General features: G+C 30.8%; 1 protein-coding gene across 4 annotated transcripts in view; it reads left to right on the top strand.

Moving 5' to 3' along the window:
- LOC134693758 (uncharacterized) overlaps positions 1–22,533 on the top strand; it is a 64,885-nt gene that overhangs the window by 20,495 nt on the left and 21,857 nt on the right. Inside the window, exon 1 of one of the 4 annotated variants that reach the window (XM_063554664.1) lies at positions 3,211–3,304. The exons of 2 other annotated variants lie outside the window; for them this stretch is intronic. The gene's annotated coding sequence lies outside the window, so the exon portion shown is untranslated. Of the gene's footprint in view, positions 1–3,210; positions 3,305–22,533 lie in introns of those variants that run through there. One more of the 4 variants, XM_063554667.1, reaches the window with a different exon arrangement.

The raw sequence follows: 22,533 nt of genomic DNA, 5'->3' as shown, positions 1-22,533 counted from the left end.
TTTAAAAAAATAAATTCATGAGAACAAACTAAAAAACGAAGGGAATCTCATGAACTCCAAACGGAAGTAAACAAAATATTTAACCGATTAATGGTAATTAGACAATGTGAATTTTTTGTCGGTACTTGATCGATTCTGGTCCTCAGTGACCATTCATCCCTATTTATATCATCAGCTCAGAAGTAATTTCATCGGTACTTCGATGATAAAACAAAATCTTAATTGTTCTTTTTCAAATTGTTAAATGTATTAAAACTTTCTCACACAAAATTGACCTTAGATGGATCTGATTATTGTGTAAATGGCCTTTTTCTTCATATCTATATTACTAAAATTACGAGGTCCAATTTGTCAGCCGTCATCACGTAAAAACGACGAATCAAAGAATTCAACTTTATATATAACTTATAAAGTACAAAGGTGTAGATTAAAAATCACATCACTCCAGGCCCTTTTGTTTTCCACGTAATTAATATTGCCAATAATTAAGAAGTTCCGGGTCGAGTCCGATACCGATACCAATAGTATATTCACCTGTTACCTATTTTATGGTTACCTTATCTGTACGTTCCGCATCTGACAGGCGCACCAATACACGGTGTATTCAGGATTAATATGCTATATACACGTATCATAATCACAGGGTTGACACTACTAAATTGTCAAATTGTTACTTATTGTAGTATTTTAATCAGTAAGACTTTCTAAGATAACAATATTAATACTAAAAATCTGGACTTGAAATATGGCGTATAGGTACAATTTTCAATTTGTAAGCGGGCATGACGTAAAACAGCGAATCAAAGAATTCAACTTTACTTCAAATGATAACTAATATAGGACAATGCTGTTGATTTAAAAATACTCCATTCCAGGACCTTTTGTTTTCTAAATAATTAATATTACCAAAAATTGATAAGTTCCAGTTCGACGGGTTCAAACAGAAAGATTTGAAAGCAGAGAAAACTGTGTATCTTTTAATCGGCATGACTTTATCAGATGAAAATACTAATACTAAAACAAGGCTTGCGCATAGTTATATACTTTAATTCAGTCACGGACCCGCGATATCACGGGTGTGTTCTAGTAGCTCTTAATTTTATGGAGTTCTTATCCCAGGAATGGATTGCCTATAGCTATATTTGGCCCTTTTTTGGAATGCTCTTCAACTTTGTACTTGCTTGGCTTAATTTTTATTGTATTCTGAGCTTCACTGATGAGTATTATGAAGATGAAACGCACGTCTGGTGCATACAATTATAATCCAGATACCTTTGATATCTATCTTAGACAACCTTGGCTTTCAAATTGTTTAGCTTTGAACGTTCTTCCTGAAGGTCACTCCTAAAACTGCATAACTTTAAAAAAAAGCCTTTTGATAATGTTCTAGTAGAGTAGGTTTGATTTTTTAGACAATTTGTTGGATCTGAATATTTTGATAAACTGTTTTAAACTTTAAAAGATCGATTATGTATTCCCTTGTCTAGACTTATTTACTTATGCTTTATTTACTTGGTCCACAAATCCATACTGTAAATTTAACTTTCATCAATAAATCATATGTATAACCCATTTTACTTATTGGATAAACAAATCTTATAGTGCATGTTTGTCTTTTCATAATTGCATTTTCATACACATCAACTCAATTTTATCACATAAAGCCATAGAATTGAGAAAAAACATAGAATCAGAGTGTAATAGGCTTATTTTGTTGTTGTATGCAAATTAGTTCTGAGAACTACAATTTTGCAATTGTTATGATAGATGATCGAAAAGGAAGAACAGTTTTAAACCCACTTGCATTGTTTTTTTATATAAAGCCGTGACAAAGACGCAATATCATCGAAGTATAATTAATGTTAATTTTAATTGTCATGTAGAAGACATAAATTAAAGATAAGAACGTTGTCTTGTGTTTATATAATAAAACCAGCGGAAGTCTAAAAGTTTCTAACATCTCGTCTTTGAGAAATTCCACAATTGTCCAAATATGGTGTTTTATTCAATATTGTACTGCTTATATAATAAGATCACCATTTCAAAAAACAATAATGCAATAGTATTTGTATGTATCAGTACAGAAAAATTTAAACAGTTTTAAAGAACTATGTTTGTATTTTTCGCCTATAATTTTTACATGCCCTAATGTTTTCAATTTTTAGTGCCCTAATGTTTTCCAGGTTATGCGTACTTTCTTCCCGTATCCTCCTCGTACCTTGTTTACCTTTAAAAGGTGATAATTACTGTATTCTACAAAGAAAATTAGTACACGTGTTAGTTGGGAATTTTTTTAAACGGTAAAACTGTGTCCTGTCGTTATGATAGATAGAATTATAAATGTATCTTTCACTGTTAATACCCTTTCTCACCTGAAAACTGCTACATTGTCATTGCAATACTTGAGTGAATAAAAATCATATTCACATTAAAAAGATAGCAGTTTAGCATTTCTTAGAAATGCATTTTATGAACAATAAAATTAAAGATGTTATATGTGTATGCACAAAGTATCAATCTAATGACCAACATTAAAAACAGATTTCTCGAAGAAAAATTAAACTATTGAACCTGCTTCAATTCATTCCTCATTTGGTCTGAATATTTTACTCGTGGTCACTGTTGTATCTTTTGAAAAAGAAACGCGCGTCTTGTTTACAAAAAAAATCCTAGTATTTCTGGTGATGTTTTTTTTAAATAACTTTATTTGTCAGTTGTTGACTAGTAACATGATATTTCAATGACATCAATGTATAATGCTGTATAATGTCAACAGAAAGTGACATAAACAATGAACTTCTAGGTTTGCTCATGTCTCCTACACCAAAACAAGACCATTTTTCTTTTGCGGGTTTTGCATTTGTTAACTTCCTAATCCAAGGAATGGCTTACTTATTTTGACTTTTGTTGTATTTAGTTCATGTATCTTCAGTTATTCAGAGTTTAATGCAAAAACTTTTGTATGCTCAAATGCGGAAGAAAACTATTGTTTTAAATGTCAATCTGAAATATAATACTTGTTATTTTTAATTAATTTTTAGTCCATATTTCTACTTTGTTTCGTTGCAAAACAAAATAGTATTGAATTTACTTAAACAACAATGGCAAAAGCAACAATACTCCATAAAACATATTCAAAATGTCATCGATTATTGGAAATAGTGTAAAATTGATATCGCTTGTCCATATGATATGATTGCTCATCAAGAACAGCTGTATGATAACTGTCAGTATACCTGGAATTATAATGACGTATTAATATATAACGATCTCTAAACAGGTGCTTGATTCTTGGGAGCGGCAGGTAGGATTTATTATTATTTTTTTATAACGGTTATTTCTAATTCACATTTATTGTGTAGAAATATTTTGGTACAGTCTTAAACTCGTAAATAATTTGCTAGTCAACCAGAAATTATTTAATATTTGAATAATATGAAAGACAGACGAGGAAATACAAGTGTCAACGAATGATGTATTTAATGTGAAACGAAAAACAAAAAATAAAATAAAATATATTTATACATCCCGAATCACGAAAAAGGAAAGAATGTTTTGATATGATAAAATCATCTTTTCTGACATTATATTTGTACATGTTTAATAACAATCTGTGCATGGCTTTGGCTTCATGATCAATTGCAAAAGTAGTTTAGGTTCATAAAAGAGGGGGAATAATTTAATGTGTGTAGACAATATTAACATACGTAGCATTCTATCTTTTAATAGACAATATTCAAATAGTTTGCATTGTATATACTATATTGTAACCATTATTTTACACTCAAAAAATAATTGAACTTTTTAAATTGATCGATATTGTTTATCTTAAAGGATTGTGATTGTTTATTGTGGTCGTTTATTTAAATAATACCGCTAATTCTAGCGACAGCTCTGCACCTTTCAACAACATAATTGTTTTTAACCATGTGTGTTTTTTTTCAAAAGATAAATATGATTATCTTGATTAAAAGAGGATGTTATTGTTATATCAATATCACATGTTCATCTCCAACAGCTGTTCTCTGCTAAATATAGCGAGAATAATGCACGATAACAACATTTGATTGTATATGTTGTAATATATATACATAAATTGAAATTTCGGTCGGCTATTGATCAATCTAAACGTGTCATATCGAATTCAGGGGATATTTGTAGATTGTTTATTTTGTAAAATATATATATGTATAAAGTCATTCTGAAAAGAATACCCAAACGTTAAGCCAAGTTTTTTATATATATCTCATCCGTGTTTTATGCTGATGTTAATGTGTGATACTAATAAACTCATCCTAGATACCAGGACTAAATTTTATATATACGTGAGACGCGCGTTTCATCAGTGACGCTCGATTCCAAAAAAAGTTTAAAAGGCCAAATAAAGTACTAAATTCCCGCTCGGTGCCATATATGAAAGAGCAACTCATTGTGTCGGATTCCTGATAAACAACATGATATCTTTCGCTTTAAAACCTTCAAAAACTACCGCAACAAGTCAGTGCTACGGTAAGTTTCAAAATCATTTTGCTGCACAAAGATAGTACAACAATAACTTAAATTATTTCTTTCACTTTTGGTAATATGACAAACGGCTTAATTATTGGGTTGTACTGTTGATTTTTTTATTTTTTTATTTTCTATTGTAGTACTTATGCTCTCAATTTTTTATACACATATATTTTGAGCTTCAAAATTTTAACGAATGTAGTTAAAACTAATAGATATCTCTTGTTCACACAAATTGATATGAATTACATTTTATTAGACTGATATAGCTATATCAATTGATAAAAGTATACATGGTTGTCATTTTTCGCTGTATAGATGCTGTATAGAATCTATTTTTTCATTCATTGTTTTGTCCACAAATCATGCAGGCCGTTAGTTTTTCCGTTTGAGTTCTTTTAAATTTGTAATTTCGAGGCTGTATAGTTGACTATGCAGTATAGGTTTGCCCATTTTTTAAGGACGTACGATTGCCTTCTATCTCATTTTGTCTATTAAACAGAGTGTTTCAATTGAAATCGTGTCCTATCTACCTATTTTATAAGCTCATCCGACAACATCTCTCAATTTACACTTTATAAAATCAATAAAACACTACACAGCTTCACCTTTGGAAATATGAGGTCTTAAGTCTTTGTAATCTTGCACAATCTATCAATGACAGATGGGACTACATCAGCACATCTATAAGCAGCCACCTCAGTCTACATCTGTCAAAATATGTCACGGTTATGTAAAGTTACAAAGGAATACTTGTATTATTAATTTTGATATGATTAAACTATTCAAATTCCAACTATCCTTGTTACTAATACATATATTTCAAAACATGCAAAAAGTAAAATCACAAAAATACTGAACTCAGAGGAAAATCAATTTGGAAAGTCCATAATCACATGGCAAAATCAAAAAACAAAACGCATCAAAAACGAATGGACAAGAACTGTCATATTCCTGACTTGGTACAGGCATTTTCAAATGTAGAAAATAGTGGATTAAACCTGGTTCTATAGCGCTAACCCTCTCACTTTAATAACAGTCTCATCAAATTCCGTTACATTTACATGATGCATTTAATGATTGATTACAACTTACCACACAGTTTGTTGTTAAAAAATGTTTTCTGGTGAGATTAATATGTATTTGCACTTCGCAAACTTACACGAAAAATCATTGGGAAATAGTGATATTAAGTAGTATATGCATTTGTAAATAAAATGTTGTACTACTGTTATTGATCAGTAAATTAATGGTATCAAATATAGATAAAAAAAGCCGTGACATGTTTTTTTATGTGAAAATTAGAATATTATGATACGTTTTACGACATCCAAAAAAGGAAAGAAAAATGAAGACAATGTATACTAACTTGATGCAAATACATGGTGCTTTATTGTTTAGGAAAATGAAAATGCGCACTAAAAAAATTCAAAACATGAGATGCATATACATGATTGTGTAAACTTGGTACGGTTCTCGTCTCCAATTGGTCGATGGATGTATCGTCAAGATGAAACTGGGTTACCGATAAACTAGAATGTGTTTTCTCTCCATACACTGTAGTATAATTAACTTTTCCTTTTTTTCTGTATGTTTGATTTTCTGCATATTTCCTTTATTACTAAATAATATATGGCTATTAATTATGTGTCGTTTTCATGAATGAAATTAGAATACTTTATATATAACTTGGTAATTTTCAATAATTTCAGGATGATTGAAACAGACTTCTTAACTTTTAAAAAAATATCATGTAAAATTAACATCATTTTTAAATTGTTCAATTTAAATGTAAAAAAATAATTATTTTTTCTGAGAATCGGGCAATAACGTAATACTTTTCACAGCAAACATTTCTACTATTCTAGTTAGTTATTTTAACCTATGCCTGTTAGGTATAATGCCAATTCTTGTTTATAGTAGTTCTGGAGGAACTAACAGAACCATTTAAACCAACAACTATTTAATTATCCAAACAAATTCAATTACAAAATATTTAATTTGAATGCATGTATTGATTAGCATTGCTCAGCACCCACAAAGAGTTCGTTAAAACTTCAAAGCCTTTATATTATTATTATAGTTAGTGAACACATTTATATCTTCAAGTGTCATATATAAGTTTAGTTTAAGTGTACTTATTAGCGTACCCTTATCCAGGGACTACTTTTTTCAGCAAATGTGTACATTTGTTTCATCGCTGTACTTTGATTTTTTTTTATTATGTTTGTTTCCCTGCCCTAGGCTCAGTTATGTTTGTTTCCAAAACTCAATCCTTTTTTTCGACTTATGATAATTAAGCCGTTACATGCTGTATGCAGAGATCATACACATATGTTGGTATCTAAAATATCAAACACATATAGAGCGAACAATGCATGAAGCATTGATGAAATTTACCGGGTTTGTAATAACATGAGCAGCTCGACGGGTGCCACATGTGGAGCAAGATCGGCTTATCCTTATGGAGCACCTGTGATCATCCCCAGATTTTGGTTCGATCTGTGTTGATTGGTCTTGAATTGTTCTATCATGTGTCTGTTTGTCATTGTCTTTTTTAGCCATGACGTTGTCAGTTTATTTTCCATATATGAGTTTGACTGTCCCTCTTGGATCTGTGTCGCTTTTTTATTCTGTCTTACTCATACACAATCCCAATACTTATATACATTGTACAATCTGGAACGATCACTTATTTTCAAAACATTTAAAAACAAATATTTGATCTAATATTAAACATCAATTCCATTGTCAGAAAACTATGATAGCACATTGCTGTTTAAGTTCTATCTAATGAAAATGATCGGGCGTTCAATATTTCTGTAAAAATTACTCGACGTGTATTTCGTTTATCACTGACAACCACATTATCCGATTAGGTTCTATGTAAATATTAGAATTTTCATAACGTTCATTGCCTTTTATTGCAAATATACATCGCTAGGAAAATCCATAAAGTTTGCGGAAACCATTGGAAGGAGAGATAAACATTCGCCTCATTAATAATTGAAAGAACTCGTTCTTCCACTTATTTGAGAAGATCTTATGATAACATAATATTATTGTATCTGCTATTTTATACGTTTGAATAAATTATCTGTATACACCTTTATATGTTGAAACATACACAAGTCCTTCTTAAAAAACGTTAAAACGTTTTGTTTTGGGGCAAAGTTCGGATAGATATTACAAACATAATTCGAAATGAACAAGACCAAAGAAAAAAAAAATCTTTTCGCAACAAAGTCAGGACTGTTTATAGTATCAAAAGTACCAGGATTATAATTTAGTACGCCAGACGCGCGTTTCGTTTATATAACCTCATCAGTGACGCTCATATCAAAATATTTATAAAGCTAAACAAGTACAAAGTTGAAGAGCATTGCATTTTTGGGGATCCAAAATTCCAAAAAAATTGTGCCAAATACGGCTTAGGTAATCTATTCCTTGGATAAGAAAATCCTTCATGTGTTTTTTTGATAGGATTATTTATTAGATTTAAATAAAACCATACTGTCCGGTAAAATGTCAAAAGCTTATGCAACAAAGGCTCCAGAAATAGTTACATAATAATCATACAGTGCTATAGCTACAGATGCCCAGGTATGTACCTTCACGAAAATTAGCATCCTTGGTCGGGAATACATATTTGAATCCTCGTCTAATGATGTATTATGGGGGAATTCAGTTGCAAACATCTTAGTATTAATAACACATGGGAACAGCAAATTTATTTATCTAAGTCAATCCTGAATCAACGTCAAAAAAGTAGTAGGAAAACAAATATGTTAGTTTAGCCTTATACTTTATTGCAAAATTTCTTTTCGGATTTCGTCATATTACTTCACTTTTTGTAATACTTTTTATATGGAGTTCAAGTCAACATATTTGTTTCTCATATAGACAGACGCATCATTTTTAAAGCTTCAACATGATCATCGAGTGCTTCGTTATCTCAACTTCACCATTAAAATCAATGATTTTCTTTTCATTAAGAAAAATATGATATCATGGTTAAAGATTCTATATTAAGTACATGTAGTTGTAATTGGCTTTTAAGGAATACTTGTGTTTTTAATTTTTGTTTGATTAGAGAATACTCACATGCTCAAACATTGCCAATTATAGATTAAGGAATTTTAAAACTATAAGTGTATTCTTCAATGGCTTATAATTAACACCTAATATGGCAGTAGAAACAACTTACACAGCGCTCCGATCATAATTTGCTATAATCCTACAAAATCTCTCAATGACAGATGAGGCTACAGCAGCTATTTGTTCAACAGCTTTTATTATTTGTGTGTGCATTTTTCTGTGATGGGTGTTCGTGTGTGTGTTTGTGCTGTATTTCTGTCACGTAGTGTTGGCGTGTTAGTGATATTTTTAGCATTCTTATTAAAGCGGGAATCTTGGCTTGAAATACAACCTGGGTTAACCCGACATTTTGTCTTTAAACACTTGTTCCAAGTCATGAATAAGGCACTTGTTATCAAATAGTTCGTTTCTATGTAAGTTTGCGTTTGTTTTTTTTTAATTGCAATTCAGTTTTCCTGTTGTTCCTTTGTTTACCTCTTATAGTTGATGTATTTTCCACGGTTAGGGTTTTTATCCGGATTTGATTTCTCTAAATCGACTGATGACTTTGGAACACCGGTATACTACCGTTGCCTATTTTTTTTCTTCTGCAACTGTTGATGCAACAACTGTTCACAAGTTTGGAGATCTTTTTAACCAATCATGGTATCTTTTTTTGTTTTTAGTAGACACTCATTCCCAAAAGAAGATTTACATAAGTGCACACTTTTAAACAGGATATATATTCTTCCGCGTCTTGATTGTGTTTTTATTTTGCATCTTTGGAGCATTTCAACTGACTATTAGGTGTGTGTTATATTGTTGTGCTAGGGGAAAGAGTTGGGTACTCACAAACATGTTTAACCCCGCCACATTCTATATATGCCTGTATCCAGTCAGAATCCTGTAGTTCATGGGTTGTTGTTGGTTCATGTCAGTTTTTCGTAAATTGTGGTTTTAAATAAACGCTGTTAGTGTTCATCGATTGTTCCATATTTTTCATGTAGTGACCTTTAACGGCCAACTATACGTAAAATATATGAGTACGCTTGGTACAAGTTGTTCCGTGTTTTGTTTTGTTTTGTGTACGACTGTTTGAATGTTGATCTCTTTCTTTTAAGTCATGGCGTTGTCAGTTAATTTACGATAATGAGTTTGAATGTCCCTCTGGTCCCTTTCGTCTCTCTTTAACAGAAAATGATGTCATATTTCCACTAAATGGTTATGACATTCTGTTCATCCAGGTTCGTGTGCAAATATATTGAGAAATCTTTATTCATTTTTACATGCGCGATAATTTTTTTTGAATTTGCATCAAATAGATATAGGAAGATGTGGTGTGAGTGCCAATGAGACAACTCTCCATCCAAACAACAATTTAAAAATTAAACCATTATAGGTTAAAGTACGGCCTTCAACACGGAACCTTGGCTCACACCGAACAACAGGCTATAAAGGGCCCCAAAATTACTAGTGTAAAACCATTCAAACGGGAAAACCAACGGTCTAATCTATATAAAAACAAAACGAGAAACGAGAAACACGTATATATTACATAGACAAACGACAACTACTGTACATCAGATACATATTACAAAATACTATAGGTATGTATATGGATAATAATAGTGTATTATTTGACGGGGTCGATTGATATATTTTTTTATAACCTTGTACTTGAATGCGGTCTTTACGATCAATTATAACTGAAAAGAAATATATTTATAAAATGAAAGCGATCCACAATTTTGTACTGACTACGTGCTTCTGAACAAGTTGTGCATTTTGTGTTTAGTTAATTCATAAATCCCACGCACATTTCATTTAACTTCCCTCTTTGTCAAAAGAAATTTCTGATGAGCTGCTCCCACATTAATTTACGATTATTATCATTCAATAAAAAGAATTATTAAGAAAATGATATACCAAACACGTGTATAATGTACAGCATATAGACTCTTATTTTCAGTGGCACGTATGAACATCTTCTATTAAACAAACAACTTTTAGATAGTCCAGAAAATCTATATAACATTTTTAATTTTATTTTGAATTGGTTATCGTGAATGGATAATGCAGTGTGCGGTATAAGCCTAAATCCTTCATACTAAATTGTGTCATTAAACATAATTTATATATTTATACTTTTCGTAAAAACTTAACAAGTAAGTCTAGTATGTGTATTGTTTATGCATATCTAAGTGAAACAGCCAAAATGTATACTGACTACATCTTTATTACTTGTTTTTTTGTTTGTTTTCGGTACTCAATGTTTAATTCTATTATTTTTATATTTGTTTATTTCGGTTGGAAAATTGGTCATGTATTGTTGTCTGCTGACAATATATATCTCATATTCACATAGGAAACGTTTCACATACATGTATTTTTGTACATTGCATATGAGAACAACTTTTCTGAAATAACAATTTTGAATTAAATGATAGGTTTGATAAGGTGCGCTGTTTGTATTTCGAACGGATAGTAATTGATAACATGTAATGATTAACCATTCCAACCATTATCAAGTTAAAGCAAAATTAATATAAAAGAAGGACGAAAGATACCAAATGGATAGTCAAACTCATAATTTAAAACAAACTGACAACGTCATGTCTAAAAATGAAAAAGACAAACAGACAAACAATAGTACACATGACACAACATAGAAAATTAAAGAATAAACAACACGAAATAAATAAATTTGGCAATACACTAATCATGTTTTAAATTCGTCCTTCAAAACAAAAGGGTGTGAATTGGGTTTTGCAGAATATAGAAAAATGACCCAAAAAGAAATAAAGATAATTTGACAAAAAAAATATGCATTGCTAAAAATAAAGAATAGAAAAGAAAGGGATGTTAAAGAATTGCGCATGGAGAATAATTGTGTGAAAAAATATAGCATATCGTGGAGTCACATAAGAATACAGACTATTAGGATGTTCTAACAACGAGTATAAAGAAAGATGGAGTGTTAAACATAATAATTAATTGGGTGTTAAAAAATAATGAATAGATATATATAAGGTGTTAAGAAAGAACTAAAATATATAAATCAGGGTGTTAAAACATAAAGAATAGAGAGTTATGGGGACAATATTTACAGAATAATGAAAAATTACATAAAATCGAAGAATTATGGTAATTTACACAAAACTTCAATATCAATAACAATGCAGGTGGACATAGAATATAGCTTTAGGAAGAAAAAAGTTCAGGAATACAGAAAAACCACCAGACCCAATTAAACAACCATAAGTCTAGGCCCATTTTTTTTCCATTTTTTTAATATATGATTGCTGATATGTTACTGACGGTTGAGAAAATAAATGCAGAAATACAAGAATGTCATTGTCACTTTTTCAGTATATCCTGAAATATTAATTATTTGGTTTCGATAATAAAAAAAACTAATAAAGATATACATTAATTTCCTAAGTAAAATTATTCAGAATTCACAACAAGAAAATGATGGTTTAAACGCCATCATACAATATAGTATGTTGTTTTACATTCATGTAGCTTTGAGTCTATTTCTATGAGTTCTTATTCATCATTCGCTGGGAGGTTTCCGAATATTAATAATATACTAATACAGCAAAAAAGTCTGTTATAAATTGTAGGATAAATGATTTTCTAGGTTTTTTTTAAACTAATATTTGATTTACTATTAGCTATAAATCCGTAACTTTGATTGCATATTGTTTTCGAAGTCCTATCTGGTTGGAATCATTTCGGCGTTCAATATTTCTATAAAATTACACTAGTTATTTTGATCATCACTGACGACCGTATCATCCGATAAGCTTCTATGTAAACATTACATTTTCATAACATTTATTGTCTATTATAGCAAATATACATTGGTAGAAAATCCATAGTTTGCGGAAACCTTAGAACGATAGATTATTATCCGTCTCATTATAAATTGACAAAATTCTGTTATTTCAGTTGATGGAGACGATAACCATAACATAAGTCTGCATTTGTAGCTTTTTTTGTTGCTGTATGATTAACCTATTTTATTTATCAAAATAAATCACAGAAAAAATATCATAGGAGGGTTTGGGAATATTAAATTAATTTATAAAAGATAGCATGCTACATTTTTATAATTTTATAAGCATAACGAACTAAAGTCTATAAAACATCCAGCATTGTCTAATGCAGCGTAGGCATATATTCCTTTGGAAAACAAATCCTTGGTATTTCAAACAATTATAATTCTCGTTAAAGTATAAATTTATAAATATGACACAATCGATAACCATTTAGGTTAACATAGAATATAGCAATAGGAAGATGTGATATGAGTGCCAATGAGACAAATCTTCAACCAAGTCACAAATTGTTATAGTAAACCGTTATATGTCGGAGTATTGACTCACTCAGCAACCAAAAGGGCCCAATTCATGACTACTTAGTAGCAATTTTACCTGACCATATCGGGAAATAGGTATTTAGTCGGATCTTAACACGTACATGTGATTTGGTTAAACCGGTTTTGATATAAATATACGAAGAAATGTCGAAATGTTCAGGACTTAATTGAATCCGTTTTTCGGTAGGAAGATGCAAGCATACGATTTTTATTGCGTCTTACACTTTGAGAAGCAAATAATCTTTATCTACTTTATTCAAATATTGTGTAAAAACGTTAATTTTAAGCTTTGAAAGTCAAGAGCATTTTTCTGAGGAAATTTTAAAAAATTGCAAAAAAATATTTTTACATTGGGTTAGCTTTCATTAGTCTTCACTATCTATAGATTAACACTTTTTGGTTATATTTATAATTTAGAATCATCATTGAAGGTGGCGGACGATTGCGCAGTTAAAATATTCTATTGATGTGCCAGTTGTATGCAAGAGTGACATTTCGTTATATTATGTGCCAATTCGTAAAAGTTATGCGTGTATGATCTCCCCTTAACAGGTTCATTATTTTATAATTAAGTTTACGTTTCTGAAATAATTTTGAATAATTACAAAATGTATCAATTCAATATATTTCAGTTTTTGTTATTGTAGTATCAAAAACATTGATGTACGAATATAATTTCAGAAATTTGAAACGTCTAAAATGATTACATACCAATATAAAGAACCGTTCATCATTTTTGAAAAAGACTATGAATGAAATTCGATCTAATTATCTTCTCTTGATGATAGATTGATAGGGAAATGACCCAGCGTTATCTAATGGTAATCACAGAGAGAGACCGGCAAGCAATTTTTAATTGTAGCTAAATCAACATAAAAACTATTTTCCACTATAAACGAATGTTACTTTAAACAAATACAAGGACTTAGTTAGCTAAATCTACAAATTTTATTAGATATTATGATTTTTTATTGCAATAGATTAATATGCTATACTTAGTATTGTAAAACCATTCAAACAGGAACATCAACGGTCTTATATATAAAAACATATCATGCGTCCGATATACTTACCAAGCGCTAAATCGTCTTTGATACAATATGTCCTACTCTAATGAAATGCACAACACATTGTTTCATTGGAAAGAATCTCAGCATAATAAGTCTTACAATAAATAGGACGTTTACTTTTTAATCTATGCAATAGTTTATGTTTATAATCGAAACATTTGTGTTTAGTTATCTTTTTGTAATGTTTCCATAAAATGATATATATAAATGCATAAATATTCAAATTGTTGGTTGAATTTCAATAAAAATATTAATTGTGACAGCAGTTTCTTAATTTTTTTAGTAAATATCGCGTTTTGTTTCGCATACAGAATTATAAAACACAAAAATGTATGTAATGACCTAACTTACATTTTGTAAAAGCTCAATTACTAAAACATACAAATGTTATTCACGACCATTTGAAAAGTTCTTTATAAATTATTCTTATCGATTGTTCATACTTCAGGCAAATACTAGAACGTGACTGCAGCTTTGGTTAAACATTCCAAATATTCATTATTAAAGTAAAACTATCTTCTCAATTTTCAAAGGGAAAAATATTGATTTTAATAGATGGAATGATAGTTTTCAAATTAAAATTTTCATTAAACTGGGTTGTCATTTATTGATCAATATTACAACTTGTCATTTCGTGTAACGCCCGGTTTTAATAGAGATTTTAATTTGCGAAAGAGGACTTTTTAAATAGTATTTGAACCTATTTTTATCAAGTTGACATTTTTTAGGATCATTTGCCTTTACCTCATAGTAAGCCTTCTTAACAAACAAAAAACGTGTTTCTGTATGGTAAGACAAAAGTACGAACGCACATTGATAAATTATAGGTAGGACATACACATACAGAGTTGAGAAGCTAAGATATTGCAACGATCAACTTACTGCAGCAGATTTTGTTTATTTAAATTTAGTTAGGGTTATCATTCAATTTGGTGTGATACGTTTTGTTGTTGATTTAATGCGTTATTCGCTATAATAGTGATTTTTACATTGAAAAACGATATTGTTATATTTATCTTGGAGAGACAAAAAAGCAAAGTTGACACTTTATTTATCTCACTCAAATTGCTTGTTAGATACCTTTTGGTCATATCAAAACGTTTAAAAATTGTAAGTAGTTTACGTAAACATGTTGGTCCTTGGTTTTCCACTTTCAATAGCATGCATGGAAGCTTCAAATTGATGAAGTGTATTAGTATTCACTTTCATTGGACAACAAAATTACTCGTTTGATATACTGCTTGCCTTCTTATATATGCTATAATAGAAATATGTGGACGAGTTCAGACCAAAAACATGCGTTTTGTCATATGAACAAAGTAGCATCCCTCTTTATAGGTTTATTTTGGCATTTACCAGAATTGAGACAGAGATGTGATTAAAGTTAACAATGTGTATTTGACATTAAAGAAATAGTAACTCTTACTCGTTTGATATATTGCTTGCCTTCTTATATATGCTATAATAGAAATATGTGGACGAGTTCAGACCAAAAACATGCGTTTTGTCATATAAACAAAGTAGTATCCTTCTTTGATAGGTTTATTTTGGTATTTACCAGAATTGTAACAAAGATGTGATTAAAGTTAACAATGTGTATTTGACATTTAGGAAATGGTTACTCTGATGACAGTTAACCAATTCAAAAGGTTCATAGTTTGTACATCCGAAAAGTGTTTCATATACATAAGACATGTGATACCCGAGTCAAAACATAAAGAAAGCTAAATTTATAGCAAAACTAATCCGTGTGGCAAATCAAGCAGAAGGTATCTATGTCTTGAGATGTTTGCATGATATTAATATCTTATGAACAGTAAAGTCATACATATGTAGAGATATACCAGTTTTAAAAGGTCTAATATACATGAGCACACAATAAAATTATTTTTGTTAATTGCAATGATTGCTTTCTTTTAAATACATAACTTTACTGGTAACAAGATCTGCAGCAGTGAATCAATAGTAAGATTTGACATAATGTGATTTCTGTGACTTTTGTGCAACGTTTACAACCATTGAATGAAGTTAATGTTTTATCTAAATGAGCGTTTGTATCGCAAAACCTAATTGTACTGCTCAATATCAAAAACCTTTTAGACATTTGACAGACGAGAATACGCGACTCAGCAGTAAAAAAATCACTAATAGTGTCTACTAATCAATAAAATAATGGCGTTTGACACGTTTTTCCATTTTATCACACATTTATAAATTGTATTTGAAATTATCGTTCGGTATATGGACACCACGGATGGGAAAATTTCAACATTATCCGTCTTTGTTTTGATCAAATATGAACTATTCACTCGTATGAAGCATAATGTAGTGATTTTTGCAGCAAGATAAAAAAAAAAAAACAATGAGTAGAAATAGAACTGTACAAATTGGAAAGCAATCTCTCATATATTTATGAACCGAGATTGGGAATACAGTTATTCTATACTATATTAAAATTGTTTATGAGTTATTTATATGGTCATTACTGGGTATTCTTTGCTAGTTATATTACTATAAAACTGACATAACAATGATGCCTTTATGGTTTCTTTGTAGATGGATGTGAGTTTAATATCGTATCTTATAACATCATGGACATTAAGTCTATTTCATTTGATGTCTGCAATATCAGACAAATTAAGCAACTTCGATAAAGGACTGTTTTTTTTATTAAAATTTAAATATACACGTTTCATTTTTCTACATTGGGAAGAAGTGTACGGGAAGGATTGAGATCTGAAAAATATGTTAAACCTCGACGCATTTTTGCGCCTATCCCAAGTTAGGAACCTTTGGCTTTTACAGTCTTGTATGACTTTTAATTTTATCTTTTAGTGTATAATTCGGAGTTTAGTATGACGTTCGTTATCACTGAACTAGACTAAAAGTATACATTTTTGTTTAGGGACCAGCTAAAAGACGCCTCCGGGTGCGGGAATTTCTCGCTGCAATAAAGACTCATTGGCGGCCTTCGGCTGTAGTCTGCTCTATGGTCAGGTTTTTGTCTCTTTGGCACACTCCCTATTTCCATTCTCAATTTTATTTAAATGTATTTTATTTTCTAATGTTGTGTCAGGTTGTTGTCTCTTTGACACATCACCTATTTACATTCTCAATTTTATTAGCTGTAAAATTCCCTACATCGTGTGCACTAATGAAATATTCTCAAAAGCACACTTTTCCGTGTATATGTATCGAACGAACTTCACAGATCATTTTAAAAACATGTCATTTTTTAAGGTCCAGTGACAAGTATTTCATGCATATTTGGGACGATAACAGGTTAAACCATGTTAAATTTTAGGTTCTTAAAAGCAGACAATGAAATGTTTAGTTCTGACATTATCAAATTATGTCGTGATAAAAAAAAAAGTATACTGTGTTGCCTGTTTTCACCCGTCAAAAACGTTGATCATACATATCAGCATTCAACATAGTATATTAATCGACCCAAAACAAACTATTTAGAGACTGAATTCTTGTCTAAATTTGTTTTTATAGAAACATGTTAGATTTTAACGAAACAATTATCGTTCAAGTCTTCATCAAACACCAATGTATGTAGTTGTAGCTTAACCACCGATGTGTTAAAATTTTTTTTTTTTTCAAAATACAACATAACCTTTTGCTGTTTCTGCCGCAAACAAAAGTAGTGTTTTGAAAACGGACCAAAATTGTTCTCTCTAAACTGTCATCTATTGACCATCTCAGAACTATTGTAATCAGTATAAGCATGTACCATGTAGAGATAGTGTCATTTGTCAGATACAGGAAATTCAATTAGTCGTCTGTTCGCCCTTGGACGTGTCTGTTATTTAGATATGACCAACAGCTAAACGTATAGTATTGTTCCTCTTCCCATGCTTCAATGTCGGATGTAAGAGTTGCAGGTGACCATATTTATATTTCGCATAAATAAACCATTAGGATATAAAAACTGATGAGATGAATAAACACTTATAAGTAGTTTGACGAAGTATCCGGAAACTGAAGCCATCTTCAATTGGTAATTCGTTTTCATCGAAAATGTCTTTTCCCTCTTTCTTTGATGATAAAAAATTGATATTTGTCACGAAAGGATAAACAATGTGAGCTTCAATATTTCTCTTTCCTAGCGTGTTGTCGAAATTTATATGTATGGTGTATGATTAAAAGATTTATGTGATTGTATTATTGAAGATTCCCAGACGCCATATATCAATAACGATGCTTGAAATGATTTATACAGAAAATGTAGGTTATAAGATGAGTTTACTTATTTTTCTGCCCAAGGTCTTTATTATAATTGGAGAAAAAAATGGACACCTCCGGATGCGGGAATTTCTCGTTGCATTGAAGACTTGTTGGTGACCTTCTACTGTTGTCTGCTCTGTGGTCGGGTTGTTGTCTCTTTGGCACATTCCCCATTTCCATTCTCAATTTTATTTTCCATATATAATAATAACAGCGAAGAAACAATATGATTAATAATAGTAGACATAGGAAGATCCAAGTTACAATGCGTAAAGGTAGACCATTATAGGTCAAAGTACGGGCTTCAACACGGAGCCTTGCTCACACCGAATAGCAATCTATAAAGGGCCCCATAAATAGTGAATATAATCGAGTTAACCTGATTTGCTTTGTTTATTGCTTCTTTCTACGGATGCCCCAGGGGAGTTTCATGAAAACCGACGAATGCAGTATCATTCGTGCCGAAACATGTTATAAGTTGGTCTAATGAGGTGTTGTTATTATTTCTGGCTTCTTTTTTTCACGTTCATTTTTCTCTAATTCTTTATTCTTTTCCCTCTGCATACCACTTCTATCTATCTATCTATCTCCGTATTGAAGACCTATAATCTTTATGGGTTACCCTAATTTATAAATTGTGACTTGTATGGAGAGTTGTTTTATTGACACTCCTATCACATCTTCCTATATCTATTAAGTATTATTTTGGTGCACATTTTTCTATATGTTTTATCCATTGTTCACTTTTTTTAAAACCCATTTAAACTTTTTACAATGTGTCTAAACGGCAATATTTTCGTACATTGTATTGTTTATTTATCTGTTAACAGGAACAATGGTAATACACCTCAATTATAGTACTCTAATGTAGCCTTTGAATAGAATGTTCTGTCAGATTCAAACTTACCATACAAATAAATAAAAAAAAAGGCAATTTGTTTTGGAGACGCTATTTATATTGCCTGGATACAGTTTTGACATTATATGATGTAGTATCATTAAATGTAGAAGTAAAACTATGAAACTAATATTCTAACAAACAATTGTGTTGTTATTCCGTTAGTAACACTTGCATGTTTGAATGATGTTGAAAACATTTCATTCCCCTTTCCACATCGATTTGAAATTGCTTCGACTTAATATGACACGCTACATGTACACTGGGTTTTTTTCCGAAAACAATAAAAAAATCGATTTTTTTATTAGCTGCATCTGTCAAGTTTTATTGGTTCATAAAAAGATTATTTCCATTTAAAATCTTTACGATTTATGGGGGACTCTCCTATGAGAGGTGCTGACCTTAATTTTGATTTTTTGTTTTATATAAACTTTATTCCTCGCAATAGGCATTTTTACGAGTTATGCATTTACGTACTGATAAAAACAAGTTGAATGTAGAAGTATATTATAAACACGTTCACAGCGTATTTCCATATGAGAGGTCGGTGCAGATCCAGGATTTTGGAAAAGGAGGTGGGACCTAGTTAGTCAACGTTTGAACTGATCATTGTTAACAGTATACATGTACGTATCATTGAAAGCCTCTTAGAGGAGCATAAGGTCCTCTTGCACTTAAAATCACCGAAGGAGAATTTAAAAAGTTATTAGGTATGCTTCTTCAAAAATGGATGGGGGAAATGAAAAAAATCCATGTGACCAGTAAAGTTAGAAACGGACTTCAGTACGTGTACAAACACACATTCACGCGTGTTTTTGGAATATACACATGTAAGTGAAATTAGAAATTCTTGAATAAGACTTAGTACTTGTTACTGGAATAAGCACGATTTTGTTGTATAAACACATTTTCTTGAGTATGAAGTAAGTGTAACTGGAGTAGGCACGTATTTCTGAAATAAGCACATGTTCTGAAATAGTACGTTTACTGAAATAACATATCTTCAAATGCAGCCATCATCATTTCAATAACACAATTATATATCTTTATCAATATTGCACTTGCCAACATGCAATGCATTTAATGTAAAATATGTTGTTTGTTCAAACTATTTGCAAAGATCTTTAATACAACTAATTTAGAGCTATGGCTTAATGTAGTTCTTGTTACCATCAATGTTGGAATTTCAATTTCCTAAAAGAAATCCATTAAATAAATTCGGGAATGTGCTTCCGATATTATTAGATTGTTTGTATTAGTCCTGGAAGGCATAAAATTCAATTAATGACAATCATTCGAGTCTTCTTACGACTGTTCGATAGTATTTACGTTCTGGTTTTGGTCGTTATTAAGTTATTTCATTGAAACTGGAGAGTTTAGAAAATCTCAAATTGTTAATGATTGGAATCTTATTTTCATTCTAGTACCATTTGTATCCCACAGACTCTTAACTAGATTACATTTGTTTCTTTTTGATGAAAATGTATTTGTACGTTCTTTCATTAAAAGTTATAGAAAAACTCTGTATCTAAACCAAGATAATGACCTCATTGTAATTCAAACGTACATTTGTAAGTTGTCCATCAATTCAAAATAATTTAACAAATTAATCTCTATCACTGTAAGCATTGTGGTTGACGACCATTCTATAAAATTCGTTTTAAGATTATTCTAAACCAACATGAACTGAATTGTCCCCGATTGTTCCTAAGAAAATATACCTTTACTTCTACTAGCATTTTGGTTTTAATTAAAATACGGTCTTACATGTATCTAGTTTCACTATTATGTATAACAGTTACGCAAAATTTGTCCAGATATGGTAAGCTTGCAGTTTTGGGTCTTCTTTTATAAGTTGATTGCATCTTTAGAATACACCATCATGATAACGTGGTTTATACTTCAAAGTCATATTTAAGAACTCCAGATTTTGAACGAAGCCTGAAAAACTTTAAGATTGAATCCATGGATAAAATAATAGATACTAGTACTGCCATAAGATAACTTTATTTGCAATCACTGTAACAAGTTATCCTATCATCCTACGTCTATATACTGACTCTTTTGCACTGAAGAAAAACATGACCAATTATAAACTTCAAAGTACAAAAAGATTAAATAGATAAATCTATTTTCAAAGTATATTTTCAAAGCATATTGACAAATATGTTTGTCGTAATAAGCATTCGCGGTTGTAAACTTATCATTCAGAATTCTTTGCGTGACATGCCGAAGATCACGATATTGCGGATAATGGTTACAAGAGCGCAATTATTCGTAATGCATTTTCCATAGAATACCACTAGTGTTCCGTTTTTTTTTTCTCGAAGACTACACCAACTAGGGAAAACCGAGTGGCAGTTCCTGTTACTAGAAATGCCAGTTTTGCATTACAACCAAAAAAAAATATAGGGTCATGCGGCTCAAATTGACCTAAAATGCAGTTGAAAAAAATCGTCTACTTTTTTTGCTTTATGAAAAAGGCATATTTTTAATGGCTCCGACGTGCAGAAATTGAAGATATTTTCTATACTTCGTAAAATGTGAATATAATTTTCGGCAATTTTTAAACCTAATAGAATAAGCTTTCGGTTAAATGTAATTCCAATCCTGTATCAATTAATCAGAAGCCGTATAGGATTATATTCTGAGTACCATCTAGGGGTAAAAAACTTGCCGGTAAAACGTAAACAAATAATTGCGCTCTTGTAACCTAATGATTCACGTTACATATGCTGCAGCAGACGATATTACGAATAATATAACTTAGAATATAATACGTTCAAAGGAGGCCTCCCTTTATTCTCCCGACCTAAGTAATGACATACGTCTCATTAAGATAATTTGGTCTGCTTTACTGCAATGCATAACAATATAGAATAACCATGGCAACTAAATTGTTGATTAACTTACATTTATCAAAGGATAGTTATCCAGTTCGATGATGAATGCGAGGCAAGCAAAGGTCACGTGTACAATTACTAAGCCATGCCAATAGAGCTGTAAGAATTGAACATCTAGAGTGATTAACGTGAAATTAATCTAAATATTCTCGTCTGATTTTTTGTTTTTCATCGACATGTGTACAAAAAGCAGAAACCTTGTCCTTTTCCTGTCGTTGAGTATTTGAGATGTATGCTTCTCAACCGAAAAAAAAAATGTATTTGACAAAAAAAGTGCCTTTTTTGTTTGTAATTTTTTAGCCAATATTAAATTATCACGAGGCTAGACATGCGAAACGTTAGTGGCCTTCAGGACCCGGAGAGCCAACAACCGGAATACATCCCGTCTCCTGGTATTAACATTACCCACCTCAAAATAACATTTTCAACATAAAAATTATAACTTTTGTCTTTTTCATT

This window comes from Mytilus trossulus, chromosome 12 (genome assembly GCF_036588685.1).
Source record: "Mytilus trossulus isolate FHL-02 chromosome 12, PNRI_Mtr1.1.1.hap1, whole genome shotgun sequence".
Classification (NCBI taxonomy): domain Eukaryota; kingdom Metazoa; phylum Mollusca; class Bivalvia; order Mytilida; family Mytilidae; genus Mytilus; species Mytilus trossulus.
The sequence above is the reverse complement of the archived record's forward strand: the minus strand, read 5'-3'. Positions and strand labels throughout refer to the sequence as shown.